The sequence below is a fragment of the Callospermophilus lateralis genome, chromosome 16 (genome assembly GCF_048772815.1).
Source record: "Callospermophilus lateralis isolate mCalLat2 chromosome 16, mCalLat2.hap1, whole genome shotgun sequence".
NCBI classification, from domain to species: domain Eukaryota; kingdom Metazoa; phylum Chordata; class Mammalia; order Rodentia; family Sciuridae; genus Callospermophilus; species Callospermophilus lateralis.
In genome coordinates this window covers 31027185-31042507 of record NC_135320.1, presented here as the reverse complement: position 1 = coordinate 31042507, position 15323 = coordinate 31027185, and the positions used below count along the sequence as shown (strand labels likewise).

General features: G+C 36.3%; 1 pseudogene; it reads right to left on the bottom strand.

Moving 5' to 3' along the window:
• Positions 1 to 1480: 1480 nt before the first annotated feature.
• On the bottom strand, positions 1481 to 1757 carry LOC143381909 (prothymosin alpha pseudogene; annotated as a pseudogene).
• Between the last annotated feature and the right edge of the window lie 13566 nt (positions 1758 to 15323).

The window sequence follows — 15323 nt, the reverse complement described above, 5'->3', positions numbered from 1 at the left end:
GAAGACTTAAAATCCTAAGTGGGAGACTAAGGGAAAAGTTCATATATTTTTTTTAAAATTTATTCACTCATTTTAGATATATATGACAGAAGAGTGTATTTTGACATATTGTACATACATAGAATAACTTGTTCCAATTAGAATCCTACTATAGTGGTTGTATATGATATGGAGTTACACTGGTAGTGTATTCATATATAAGGATAGGAAAGATACATCAATTCATTCTACTGTCTTTTCTATTCCCTTCTTCCCTTCCTTCCCTTAATTCCCCTTTGTCCAGTCCGGTGAACTCCTCATCTTCCTCTCCCTTGTTGTGGATTAGCATCAACATATCAGAGAGAACATTCTGCCTTTTTTTTTTTGTGTGTGTGTGTGTGTGTAACCTGGCTTATTTCACTTAGCATATATTTTTTGACCATTTGAATTTCTTCTTCTGTGAAGTGCCCATTTATTGATTGGGTTATTTATGTGTGTGTGTGTGTGTGTGTGTGTGTTATTTGAGTTCTTTGTATATCCTGGAGGTTAATGTTCTATCTGAGGTGTTGGTAGTAAAAATTTTCTCGCATTCTATAGGCTCTTATTCACATTCTTTTTTTGTTGTTGTTGCTGTTAGAACAACTCAGCAAAATAAAATTCGGGTTTATTGTTGGACAACATTGTTGCACACATACATCAATAGGCCAAAAAAAATAAACAGCAACATCATAGACAAAAAAAAAAAAGGGCGGGGGAGGAGAAGCCAGGAGAGACTTGGGAGGCTGAGGCAGGAGGGCAGGAGGATTTCGAGTTCAAACCCAGCCTCAGCAAAAGCGATGTGCTAAGGAACTCAGTGAAATCCTGTCTCTAAAAAAAAAAAAAAAAAAAAAAAAAAAAAGGCTGGGGGATGTGGCTCAGTTCCACTGGAAAAAAAAGAAAAAACTTTTTATCTTTGGCCTCATACAAACCAACTACTTACAGCACAGCACAGCTGAAGTACATGCACCAAAAAAGTTACTGGATTGCTCAGAATAGATTTTTTTGTTGTTGTTGTTTTGCATTTTTTTTTAACGAGTTTTTTTTCCTCCTTTGAGATTATAATGAACACTACAAGTAAAGTCAAAAGTGGGACCGAGAATGCTCCCAAGGCTGGTTTGGTCATCTAAAATCATTAAAAATGGCTGACCCCTAACAATATATACAAAAATATAAAATGTAAATACAAAATACAAATTTTCCTTTTTTAAAGTACTTTCAAGAAAAAAAGCATGGCCTTAGAAGTTTCGGTTCTTTTTTTCCTCCCCTGTTGCAAATTCACCTTGTAGTTTTGGTTGGGTGGTGGAGAGCCCGTGTCATCTGAGGGTGGTACTGTTTGGGGTGGGTGGGTGGGTGGGCAGGTGGGTAGCCCTCTTTACTGGAAGGCAACCACGAGACGGGAAGTGGAGGGTGAATAGGTCACAACGGCCTTTTATTTTTAGTTTAACTTTTCCTTTTTGGATGTCTAGTCATTCTCATTGGTCTTCTGCTTCTTGGTATCAACATCATCCTCTTCATCTTCAGTTGCCTCCTCATCTTTATCTTCATCCTCTTCCTCACCATCACCTTCCTCCCCCGCCCCATCTACCTCATTGTCAGCTTCCTGCTTCCCATTTTCCTCATTAGCATTCCCAATAGCAGGGGTGTCTCTTACATTCTCTGCCTCCTCCACAATGTCCTTCCTTCTCCTTTAAGTCCTTAGTGGTGATGTTGGAGCTAGTGTCCACAGCTGTGTCTGACATGCTGGGGCAGGCCTGTGATGGATGCAGTGGGTTAATAAGGAAACTAGAGTCCAGCCAGGGACTCTAGAGATAAAGCTGTTGGCGTCCATGGTGGAGGAGACACGTGGCAGAGGTTGTTGCGGGGAGAGCTGTGGGGAGCTGGACCCAGGAACAATGCAAAGATGAAATTTCAAAGCAGCCAGTGGAGCTCTATTCACAGTATTGATTGTTTTCTTTGCTGTGAAGAAGCTTTTCAGTTTGATACCATCCCATTTATTGATTCTTGATTTTACTTCTTGCAGTTTAGGAGTCTTTTTGAGAAAGTCAGTTCCTAAATCAACATGGTGGAGAGTTGAACCTACTTTTTCTTCTAGTAGGCACAGAATCTTTGGCCTAATGCATAGGTCCTTGATCCACTTTGAGTTGAGTTTTGTACAGAGTGAGAGAGAGGATTCAATTTCGTTCTACTATATATAGATTTCCAATTTTCCCAGCACCATTTGTTGAAGAGGTTATCTTTCTTCCAATGCATGTTTGTGGTACCTTTGTCTAGTATGAGATAACTATATTTACGTGGGTATGACTGTGTCTTCCTATTGTGTTCCATTGATCTTTATGTCTGTTTTGTGCCAATACCATGCTGTTTTTGTTACTATAACTCTGTAGTATAACTTAAGGTCTGGTATTGTGATGCATCCTGCTTCACTTTTCTCACTGAGGATTGCTTTGGCTCTTCTAGGCCTTTTATTTTTCAGAATGAATTTCATGACTGCTTTTTCTATTTCTATGAAAAATGAGATTGGAACCTTAATAGGAACTGCATTAAATCTGTCTAGCACTTTGGTAGTATGGCCATTTTGGACAATGTTAGTTCTGCCTATCCAGAAACATGGGAGATCATTCCATATTCTAAGGTCTTCTTCAATTTCTTTCTTTAGTTTCATTGTAGATGTGTTTCACCTGTTTTGTTAGATTCATTCCCAAATATTTTTTTGTAGTTATTGTGAATGGGATAATTTTTCTGATTTCTCTTTCAACTGATTTGTCATTGGTGAATAGGAATGCTACTGATTTATGAGTGTTAATTTTATCCTGCTGCTTTGCTGCATCCATTTATGAGTTCTAAAAACTTTCTGATGGAGTTTTTTTGGGTCTTCTAAATATAGAATCATGTCATCAGCAAATAGTGATAGTTTGAGTTCTTCTTTCCCTATTCATATCTCTTTAATTTCTTTCTTTTTTCTAATTACTGTGGCTAGGATTTCAAGGACTGTGTTAAAGAGAGGTGGTAAAAGAGGGCATCCCTGTCTTGTTCTAGATTTAGAGAAAATGCTTTTAATTTTTCTCCATTGAGAATGATGTTGGAACTGAGGTTAGCATATAGAGCTTTTAAAGTGTTGAGGTGTGTTTCTACTATCCCTGGTTTTTCTACTGTTTTGATCATGAATGGATGCTGGATTTTGTTAAATATTTTTTTTCTGCATCTATAGAGATAATCATGTGATTCTTGTCTTTAAGTCTATTGATGTAATGAATTATATTTATTGATTTCCTTATGTTGAACCAGGCTTGCATCCCTGGAATGAACCCCACTAGATCCTGGTATTTCTTTGTAAGTGATTTGCCAGGATTTATTGAGAATTTTTACATCTATGTTCATCAGGGATATTGGTCCAAAGTTTTCTTTCCTTGATGTGTCTTTGTCTGGTTTTGGTAACAAGGTGATACTAGCTTCATAGAATAAGTTTGGAAGAGTTCCCTCCTTTTCTATTTCATGGAATAAAGAGGAATATTGGTGTAAGTTCTTTAAAGGTCTGGTAGAACTTCGCTGAGAAGCTATCTCTGGTTTGGGCTTTTCTTATTTGGTAGTTTTTTGATGGCATCTCCAATTTCATTGCTGGAAATTGATTTGTTTAAATTTTCTTGTCCTCCTGATTCAATTTGGGTAGGTCATATATCTCTAAAAATTTAATATTTTATAATATCAATGTCTTCATGCTTTTCTGTTTTATTAGAGTATAGATTTTTGAAGGTAGTTTCTGATTATCATCTGTATTTCAGTGTTGTCTGTGGTGATATTTCCTTTTTCTTCACAAATTTTAATAATTTGACATTTCCCCTCTCTTGCTCTCTGTTAGCTTGGCTAAGTGTTTATCAATTTTATTTATTTTTTCAAAGAACCAACTTTTTGTTTTAATGATTTTTTGTTTCAATTTCAGCTCTGATTTTCATTATTTACCAACTTCTACTGCTTTTGGTGTTGATTTGTTCTTTTTCTAGGACTTTGAGATATAACATTAGATTATTTAATTGGTGACTCTCTATTCTTTTAATGAATGAGCTCAATGCATGAACTTTTCTCTTAGAACTTCTAAGGTCTTCTTCAGTTTCTTTCTTTAGTTTTCATTGTAGATGTGTTTCACCTCTTTTGTTAGATTCATTCCCAAATATTTTTTTGCAGTTATTGTGAATGGGATAATTTTTCTGATTTCTCTTTCTGATTTCTCTTTCTTCAAAGTGTCCTAGAAATTTTGATAAATTATGTCATGATTCTCCTTTGCCTCTAAGTTTTTTTTTTATTTCATCACTGATTTGTTCTTCTCTATCCATTTGTCATTCAAGAGTGTATTATTTAGTCTCCAGGTGTTAAGAGGTAGCTTCTGTTTTTATTTTATTGTTGATTTCTAATTCAATAACTTTTTTGATCTGACAGAATGCAAAGTATTATCTCTCTCTTTTTTTTTTTTTTGTATTTGCTAAGGGTTGCTTTTTGGCCTAAAATATGGTCTGTTTTAGAGAAGGAACTGTGTGCTTCTGAGAAGAAAGTGTGTTCAATCATTGATGAATGAAATATTCTATATATTTCTGTTAAGTCTAAATTATTAATTGTATCTTTTAATTCTGAAGCTTATTTAGTTTTTGTTTCAAAGATCTATCAGGTGGTAAAAGAGGCATATTAAAGTCACCGGTGTTATTGTGTCATGGTCTATTTGATTTGTGAATTTATGAAGGGTTTATTTGATGTATGTAGATGCTCCATTATTCGGGGCATGAATTTTTAAGATTGTTATATCTTGTTCATGTATAGTTCTCTTGAGCAGAATGAAATGGCCTTCTTTGTACCTATGATTAATTTTGACTTGAAGTTCACTTTATCTGATAAGAGGATAGAAACCCCTTCTTATTTATGAGATTCATGTAAATGATAAGTTTTTTCTCATCCCTTTACCTTCAGATGTAGGTGTACTTGTCTTGGATACAGCATATTGTTGGGTCTTGCTTTTAAATTCAATCTGTCAGTCTATGTCTTTTTATTGATGAGTTTAAGCCATTTACATTCAATGTTACTATTGAGAAATGATTTTTATTCCTTGTCATTTTGGTTTATTTCTGGTTTTTAATTTGAATTAGTTTTTCCTTTGATTGAGTATCCCTTTAGCATTATTCCTCTCTTTACTGGTTTTCTCTTTTATTTTTCATTTCTTCTTCATGGAATATTTTGCTGAGAATGTTCTGTACCACAGGCTTTCTAATTGTGATTTTTTTTTAACTTTTGTTTATCATGGAAAGTTTTTATTTCATCATCAATTCTGAAGCTTAATTTTTCAGGTATAGTGTTCTTGGTTGACATCCATTTTCTTGCAGAGCTTGGTATATGTTATTTCATGACCTCCTAGCTTTAAGGCTCTGGTTTGAGAAATCAGCTGATATTCAAATTGGTTTCCATCTATTAGTAACCTGTCATTTTTTCTCTGGCAACCTTTTAAATTATGTTCTTATACTGTATGTTAGGCATTTTCATGACAATGTGCCTTTGTGCGGGTCTCTTGTAATTTTATATATCTGGGGTCCTATATGCCTCCTGTATTTAATTTTCCATTTCATTCCTAAGGTTTGGAACATTTTCAGATATTATTTCATTGAAAAGATGGTTCATTCTTTTGGTTTGTATCTCCAAGATTTTCTTTTTCCTAATAAATCTTAAGCTTGTTCTTTTCATGTTATCCCATATTTCTTGGAAGTTTTGTTCATTGTCTCTTAACATCTTTTCTCCATGGGTAACTTTATTCTCTAGATTGTATATTTTGTCTTCATTGCCTAAAACATTGTCTTTCAATTGGTCTAGTCTGCTCGTGATGCCTTCCAATGAATTTTTAATTTAGTTTATTGATTCCTTCATTTAGAGGATTTCTGTTTCTTTCTTTCTTTTTTTCAGAATCTATTTTTATTGAAATGATCTTTTGCTTCCAGTATTTTCTCCTTTATATCATCTTTTACCTCATGAATCAATTTCACTATGAACATTCTAAACTCCTTCTCTGTCATTTTTTTTCCACTGTGGTGTTGATGGATTCTGTTATTGAATTATATTATTTGTTTTATTTGAGGCAATTTCTTCCCTTGATTTTTTCATGTTGTTTGTGTGTCTGCCCATTTGACAATATGGTTTTGAGGCACTAGAGATTCTACCCTGTGAACTTAGAGGTACTCTGAAGTTTTCTAGTACCTTACGATTTAGGGGGTGACAGATAATAACAACCAATGTAAATATATTTACAGCATCAAATCAAATAGTTCCTGCTTTGGCATCTACTAAGTTAATTGTCACAATAAACAGAGATGATATGATCAGTTGCCCATGGTCAAAATAGTAAGTTTACGTAAGGTTTTATAATTTTAAGTTTTGAGCAGGGATAGAAAAGAAGTAACGTAGGATGTGTTGTTTGTGTGGGAAGAGGAGAGAAGATAGAAGTAGAAAATAGAGGATGAGTGATAGATTAATAAAGGTTGGCTATTAGAGGAAAAGAGAGAATGAGAAGCTGTGTGTCTGAATTTTTGGCTACATGCCATGGAGTGACCAGGAAAGCAACCTTCTCTAATCCATCATTTTGAAGGGTCTCCTGTTATTGTTTTTAAAGCAGTTTCCACTGACGTTTCTCCATCCTGGTCCAGCTGTCTTGTGAAGACTGCAACACTGCAGGACTCGGAGGAGGTATACAAATAAAGGGCCAACATATGGTGAAAACACAGATCATATGTTAAAAAGTAGGACTAAAAGGACAGAAGAAGCTATGAAAATGGGAACCTTCAGAGAAATGAGGAACATTTTGGAAAGGGCTTTGAATCCATGTGCTTTACTGTCAATTTTATTTACAAGGCAGGGTGCTAGGGCAGAAGGCCTCAATTCACCCATGTGTGTCTCCAGAAGGAATTCCAACTTTGTTGTTTGACACATGTTGTCTTTTTTAGGGGTGGTGGGAAGGGGGATACTAGGAATTGAACTCAGGGGCACTCAACCACTGAGCCACATGTCCAGCCCTATATTGTATTTTATTTAGAGACAGAGTCTCACTAAATTGCTTAGTGCCTTGCATTTTCTGAGGCTGGCTTTGAACTTGAGATCCTCCTGACTCAGCCACCTGAGCTGTTGGGATTAGAGGCACGTGCCACCGTGCCTGGCGTGATGAGTCTTAATAGCCTTCCTTTGCTACTTTCCACACCTTATCTGTAAATATTTTCCCACACAAAGTTGGTTGTCCATTTATCATTAATTTAACATCTGTGAATAATGTTAAGAACTGGAAATAAGCATAAATAAGGCAGATAGATCCAGTTCTTACAAAGTTTCTAGTGGGCAAAACTGAGTATAATAAAATAAAATGATGATAATCATGATAAGTGCTAAGAAGAAATTAAATAACAACTGAGATGGCACTAACAAACTGTGGTATTATGGACTAACCACCCATTGCAAATTCACAAATTAAAGCCCTAATCCTCAATATGTTTGTATCTGCAGATAGAGTCTTTAGGTGCTAATTATGACTAAATTCAGTCATGAGGGTAGAACACTATTTTGTAGGACTGGGGTCTTAATGAAGAGAAATTGATATTTCATTCTCTCACTCTCTTTCTGCTGCATGAGAACATAGTAAGAAGGTAACCATATGCAAATTAGAAAAAGAGACTTTCTCAGAAACAAATCATCTGGCACCTTGATCTTGTGTTTCCTAGCCTCCAATACTGTGAGAAAATGAATTTATATTATTTAAATCACTCCATCTATGGTATTTGGTTATGACACCCCAAGCTGACTAAGATGTGTGGTCAGAGGTGAGAAGGATACAGAACCAATAGGCCAGGATGTGGAATGGTCAGCCATTTGGGTGTGAATGACTTCAAGGACAATGATGGGGTCAAAAGGAGAGGAACTCAGTGAGCCCAGAGCCAAAGCCTTTCCATTAATTAGGTGGATTTCCTAAGACGTCAATAGAGCATAAGAACAAACAAAAATATTAGATGATATAGCCTGCTGTCATGAACTTCTAAGGAAATCTGGGTTTTGAAGGAGGAAGAATGCAGCATAATGAATCAAAGAAGATCTAATACTATAAAACTCTTAGAAAAGAAGTGGCCAAAACTTCATGACACTGATTTGGCAATGATTTCTTATGTATGACATGAGAGGTACAGGCAACAAGAGAAAAAAATAGGCAAATTTGTCTTCATGAAAATTTGAAATTTTCTTACATCAAAAAACACTATCAATAGAATGAAAAGGTATACCATACATTAGAAGAAAATATTTGTAAATCTTATAAGGTGATAATATCCAGAATATATAAAGAACTCCTCAAAGTAAAAAGCAACAACAAAGCAACCTGACTAAAAAATGTGCAAAGGTGGGGGTGGGGTTGTAGCTCCATGATAAAATGCTTGCCTGGCACTCATGAGGCACTGGGTTTGATCCTCAGCATCACATAAAATAAATAAATTAATTAAATAAAGGTATTAACAAAAAATGTGCAAAGATCTTGAGATTTCTCTTTAAAAAGTTTGACAAATAACCAATAAGCTTATGAAAAATTGTTCAATATCATTAATCATTAGGGAAATGCAAATTGAAACTACAGTCAGATACCACTCTATACCCAATTAAAATGTTGATGAGGATGTGGAGAAATTGGAACCTTTTGCACTGTTGATGGAATAAAAATGATGTAGCTGCAATTGCAGTGGAATACAGGTAACAGTTCCTCAAAAATATCAAAATAAAATTACCATACAATCCAGCAATTCCATTTCTGGAAGCAGGGCCTTGAGGAAATATTTGTACACAGTAGTATTGTTCACAAAGGTAAATATGGTAGTACGCATTGATGGATGAATAAATAAGCAAAATGGGGTATATTCATATAATAGAATATTATTCATCTTTAAAATGGAAGGAAATTCTTACATGATACAACATATAAAACTTGAGAAAACCATGCTAAATAAAATAAACCAGTCACACAAGGACAAACATTGTGTGATTCTACATATATAAGATATATAGAGTATCAAAATCATACAGGCAACTTGGGAGGCTGAGACAGGAGTTTCACAAGTTCAAAGTCAGCCTTAATGATTTAGCAAGGCCCTAAGCAATTTAGTGAGACCCTGTCTCAAAATAGAAAATAAAAAGGGCTTGGGATGTAGCTCAATGGTATAGCATTCCAGCATTCAATCCTTAGCCCCTCGCCCCTACCAAATCATATAGACCAAAGATAGAGTGTTGTTACTAGGGGCTAAATGGAGGATGGGGGGAAGTTCTCTTTGAATGGGGTTCGAATTTAAATTTTAGTAGATGAAAAGAGTTCTAGAGATGAATGATCATAAAGGTGGCACAAGATTATAAGTGTATTTAATAGTACTGAATAAAGATGGTTAAGATGGTAAATTTTATAATGAATATTTGACCCCCAACTAAAAAATGTTGGGGAAAAATGGTAGTTGTTTTATCCCACTTTTATTTCTTAATCTATTCACCAGTGTTTAAGATCAATTTGGAAAATGGACTTGAAACAGCCTTGGTTGCCACTGTGGGAGAAAGTTGAAAAATTCTCTGCATACATCTTAATATTCAAGAGATGTTAGTCACAAAGTAAACTGGGCTTTTTTTTTTTTTTTTGATTACTGATGATAGCCATGTTTAAATGTGTTAATTTATTTAAAGGGTATTGACCAGTGAGAGAGATATGTAATCTATTTCTAAATTTGTTATGAGTGAAATTAGAACATAAGCCTTTAAATAATCATATTGAGGACAAAACAAAACATACAAATCTACTTCTGCACTGATTCATGAATAATATAATCTAGTGAAGACTGTGCAAATAGAGCGTTATTACTTTTTAAATTATATAAATTGCTTTTGAGAGTAGTGAAACTGGTTCAGAATAATTGTGCAAGGCAGAATAATAGCTCCTCAAAAATGTCCACACCTGAATTCTCAAAACCTGTGAGTGTTAACCTTACATGGACAAAAGACTTTGAAAGGAGTTTGAAATTCTGAAATAACTGTATGTGCTCAGTCAAATCATGTGGGTCCTCTCCTGGCTGTGGTCAGAGGCAGACACCATTGTGGAGAGAGAAAGCAAGAGGGATGGTCGTGTGAAAAGAATTTAATCTGCCTGTGTTGGCTTTGATGCCAGGGAAAGGAGGCCACGAGCCAAGGGATGCAGGCAGCCTCTGCAGCTGTATAAGGTGAAAAAACAGATTCCCACCTGGAGAGTCCAGGAAGGAAGGCAACCCCATCATCACCTTGCTCAGTGAGACCCTGAACCAGAGTGAAATTCTGAAATAACTGTTTGTGCATTGTTTTAAGCCCCTGCATTTAATGGTAATTTGATACAGAAGCCATTGGAAATCATTACAGGACAGTATGAAAGAGGTAATGGAACTTCTTCCAAGAAAGAAAAATAAAAATGGAAACCTGGCTTAGAGTTATAATCGAGATGGAAAATGTGAAAATGACACATGCATTATCTTTGATTATTCTGTTTCTGGGAAGGACTACTGACTACTTAAAAGAGAGAAAGAGAACACTGTATGCCTTAAAATGTTCAGTGTTACCTTTGTTATAGGATTATGGATTGTTCATTTATTATTTATTGTTTCTCTGATTTTTTTGATGGTGAGCATATATCACTTTTATGTCATGAAAAATTTATCAAGAACTGAGAATGAGCAAAATAAGAAACAATTTATCTGCAGAAAGGTCTGGTTCAAAGGTCATTTATACCAGGAATCAAGAATCAAAACCCAGGTAAATACTCTTTCTAAATGCTCTGAGGTAGCAATCTCTGAAAACACACACACACACACACACACACACACACACACACACACACACCACTTTAAGCAAAAATTAAAACTTTCAAAAAATCTGTATTTCATAATTGTGGGGTTATTTTTGACAGATTCATAAAATAAAATAAAATATAAAGCCAGCCTCAGCAATTTAGTGAGCCCCTGTCTCAAAATAAAAAAAATAAAAAGGGCTTGGTATGTAGCTCAGTGGTAGAGCACCTCTGGGTCCAATCCCCAGTACTAGAGGGGTGGGAGTGGAGGGTTAGTGTATAGCTCTCCTGTACAAAATAGGGCTGGGGATGTGGCTCAGTGGTTGAGTGCCCCTGAGTTCAATCCCCAGTACCTGTTTCCCCTCCACCCCCCGCAAAATTTAGGACTCTAATGGATTCAAGAGAGCAAAAGTTTGAAAATTGCCAAATAAACAAAAAACCTGAGGAAGTTCTAGAATCCAGTAGCTTCAGATGAAGGGCTTTCAAAAAATATTAGTCTCTATGTCTCATTTGACTCACCTGTCAATTTAGGGTGGGCTAAAAATATCACAGTCCCTAAAACATTTCTAGCTACTCACATGACTGTTCAGATTCTTGGTTTATAGGACAACTTGAATTGGAAATGTGTTGCTTTAATATAAAAGTTTTTTTCCCCTCCCCTAAAAGTAATAAATGATGTAAAAGCACTAAAGACATTTCGGCCCTTTGCCAAAAGAGATAATGGTATCTCATAAAAAGTAGAAAGAAAAATGAGACAATAAAGAGTTTTGAAGACAAGCCTAGAGAACATGGCCACCAAGAAACTTGGTGATGAACGAGATTGTAGATCATGAAAAGGCTGGACTGTCTACAACGCCTAAAGGGACGTTTGAAACAAGAGGAATAATATAGCAGCTAAAATAAACCTTCCACTTTAAGAAACATTCTTTCTTCCTGTGATTTTTATAAAATATACAACATAAATAACCAGAGAAATCATATGGAATATATATATATATATATATATATATATATATATATATTCCATATGATTTTTCAACTGCCACATCCAAATCAAGTGGGTCATAGGCATGACTGTGGTGACAAATAACAACTCTTGAATTGACAATTATAATGTAGGTAGTTCACATATGGAGAACTGGAAATTTATCTTATCTAATTTGATTTTCCCTGTCTACCCAGCAGGGAAAATGTCTCAGATATTTTGTGAGCTAAACGATCATGTTCCCTGGTTATGCCTTTAGAGGTACAGAATTTTAATGCTAGTTAATTGAGTCAATGCCTCCCTCAACACTAGGCTCCAGGAGCCAGACACAGGGGCTAAATGGGCTGTAACACAGCACTGGCCCTAAAGGATTGCTGCAGTTCTCTGTTGCTGTACACCATCCTGCCACAACAATAAGGATTTGATGGTGGTCCAGATGGATGGTGATGGCTTGATACTGCTGTACCCCTGGCCATTTGTTATACTATTTATTCACCAAGTCCTGTCATAGCACATTGAGTGTCACATAAGTTAGTAGCTTAGAAAAAAAAAGTTATTTTGTTGAATGAAGGGTCTATTGTCTTTGAGTGAGAGACTACAGATTAAAATAATATGATTCAGTAATGATTGCATTGTAAGAGTTGTTATATCGTTGAGTTAAAGTGGATTTTAGGACATGACTGGAGAGAATGCTGGTGGTTTTCTGACATCTCATCGTTTAATGCCTTTCTCATAAAATGCTAATTTCCTTTTGAGGACTGTTTGTATCTCTCATTGGATTTAATCTGGTGGAACTGTTTCTTGGCCAAATATGCTTGCTTCAGCAAGCTGATGGCTGGACATATAACCCAAGGCCAGCCAACTGATGCTCTATGTTGTCAGCTTTTTGTTATTACAACAAAATACTTGGCACAAGGTAATTGTTGAGAAAAGGAGGTTTATTTAGTTGAAAGTTTTGTAGGTCTAAGGGAATGATGCCTGAACTGGTTCAGTTTTGGTGAGGACTTCATATCAAATGACAGATGGCAATGGTGGGAGTTCATGTCAGGGCAATCTGTCACATCTCAAGCTAGAAAGAAGTGGGAGGTCAAGTGGGGCCAGGTTTGCTCCTTTTATAACAACCTTCTCGTGAGAACTCAAGGAGTCACATGAGAACTTCCAAGAGGTTGTGTAAAAATTTTTATGCAAATGACCTCATACCCCAATGAACTAAGTCCCTCCCATTGGGGCTGTGTTAGTCAGCTTTCTGTGGCTGTGACACAATAGTTGATACAATCAATTGAAAAAAAAGGAAAGTTTTGAGTGTATGGTGAGGCAGTATATAATGGTAGGGCACTTGTGGCAAAGGAAGCTACTTACCCATGGCAACTGGGAAGCAAAGAAGGAGAGGCTGGGGTTCCAATATCCCCTTCAAGACATATCCTCAGTGACCTAACTTCTTTCCACTATGCAGTACCTACCAAAGGTTCCAGCAACTTCCAATAGTGCTACAGGCTGTGGACCAGGTCCTTAGCATCTGAGAGACATTTATGGTCCAAACTATAGCAAGGCTCCACCTTCCAGAGCTTCTACCACTTCCCAATAGCACAACCTTGCAGTTCAAGCCTTCAAGCACAATAGAAACTTAGGGGACACTCAAACTCTACCTAAGCCGTAGCACGTATTTTCCATGAAATTTACATTTTGACTGTAGTGACACAGATTCAGAATGGCTGCATTGATTTATTCTAGTGATTCTGCCCAGGCAAAGCTATTCGTGCTACCACATCATTCCTGCTGTTCTTCTTCACTAATCCCTGCAGCCACCTTGATTGCTGCCTATTCAGACCCTGCTTCTGAGCTTACTCAATGATTCTGTATACTCCTGATATCTTTCCAGGTAATTTCCTTTTTGCTTAAGTTATCCAGAGCCCAAATACCCAGTGTGGAGCTTGCAATCAAAGAACCCAATGTAAGCAAGTGTCTGCATATGTGTTATTATATTTAAGCTTGCTAAAAGTCTTTGCAATTGTGTGTTAGGTAAAGAAAATTAGCTTTGACAGCATGCAAGAGAGTGGTTTCATAGTACCCCAAAGCTCCTTCCATTCAACACTGGAAGCATCTGAAACAAAATAATTAATCAAGAATCATATGTCAATTCCTTACTCTGTACTCCATGTTGTATTAAGCTTTATGTTGGACATTGGAAATTTGAAGATAAGAATAAAATAGCTGCTTGCTTTTAAAGAACTTATAGACTTAATAGGTTATGCACACAAATACAATTAAATATAAACAGTGTAATTAGTGCTACTTGGCCAAGGGTGGTGGAAATACAGAAGCAGCAGCAACTTCATTCTGTCGAGTAGTCCCAAGAGTTAGTCCTTAAATTTCTCCAGCTTGGGAGGGAAAAGAAGTTATCTTAGGTAGAGGGAACACAGAGAGATTAAAAAGACAAGATTCATGAAAGGCTCTTTGGGAAAGAGTGAAAAATTTTGGGTAGTTTAATGCAGAAAATAGAAGACTGGAGTGTGAGATGGACTAACTGATCAGGACTAACTCACCTGAGTTGCACCCTGTTCCCCCCTTTCTTATGTAACATACACTCCAAACCAACATTTTCCTGTCTCTCGAATCAACCAGAGCCAGGTACCAGGCAACTATGGGCAGCCCCTGTGTCCTAGAACCTGCCAGAAGTATTCAAATGAACTAATCCTAAATTGGTTATTTTTTTGTCTCCAATTTTGCCTTTATTTGTTTATTCTTATTAGTTATACATGACAGTAGAATGTATTTTGACATATTATTCATATAAGGAGTATAACTTTCTATTTCTGGGTTGTACATGATGGGGAGTTACACTGGTTGTGTAATCATATATGCACATGGAAAAGTAATGTCTGATTCATTCTATTATCTTCCCAACTCCCATTCCCCTGCCCTTCCTTCATTCCCCTTTGTATAATCCAAAGTACTTCTATACTCCCCCGACCCCCAGCTTATTGTGATTTAGCATCAGAGAGAGCATTCAGTCTTTGTTTTTTGGGGGGAATTGGCTTAGTTCACTTAGATCAATAGTCTCCAGTTCTATCCATTTGCCTGCAAATGCCATAATTTCATTATTATTTATGGCTGAGTTATATTTCATTATAAATATGTACCACATTTTCTTTATCTATTTATCAGTTGAAAGGCACCTGCTTGGTTCCATAACATAGCTATAGTGAACTGAGCTGCTAAAAACATTGATGTGGTTGCATCAAATGAAGTATGTTGATTTTAAGTCCTGAGATAAACAATTTCAAAGGAAGAAATGTCTATTTTGGCTCACAGTTTCAGAGGTTTTAGATCATGGCTGTTTGGCCCCCATTGCTTTTTGCCTGTGGTAGCACAGTACATCATGGGGGAAGAGTGTGGTGGAGAAAAGCTGCTCACCTCATGTCAGGAAGCAAAAAGAGATATAGGGAGGGGCCAGGCTTTCCATATCCTCTTCAAGGG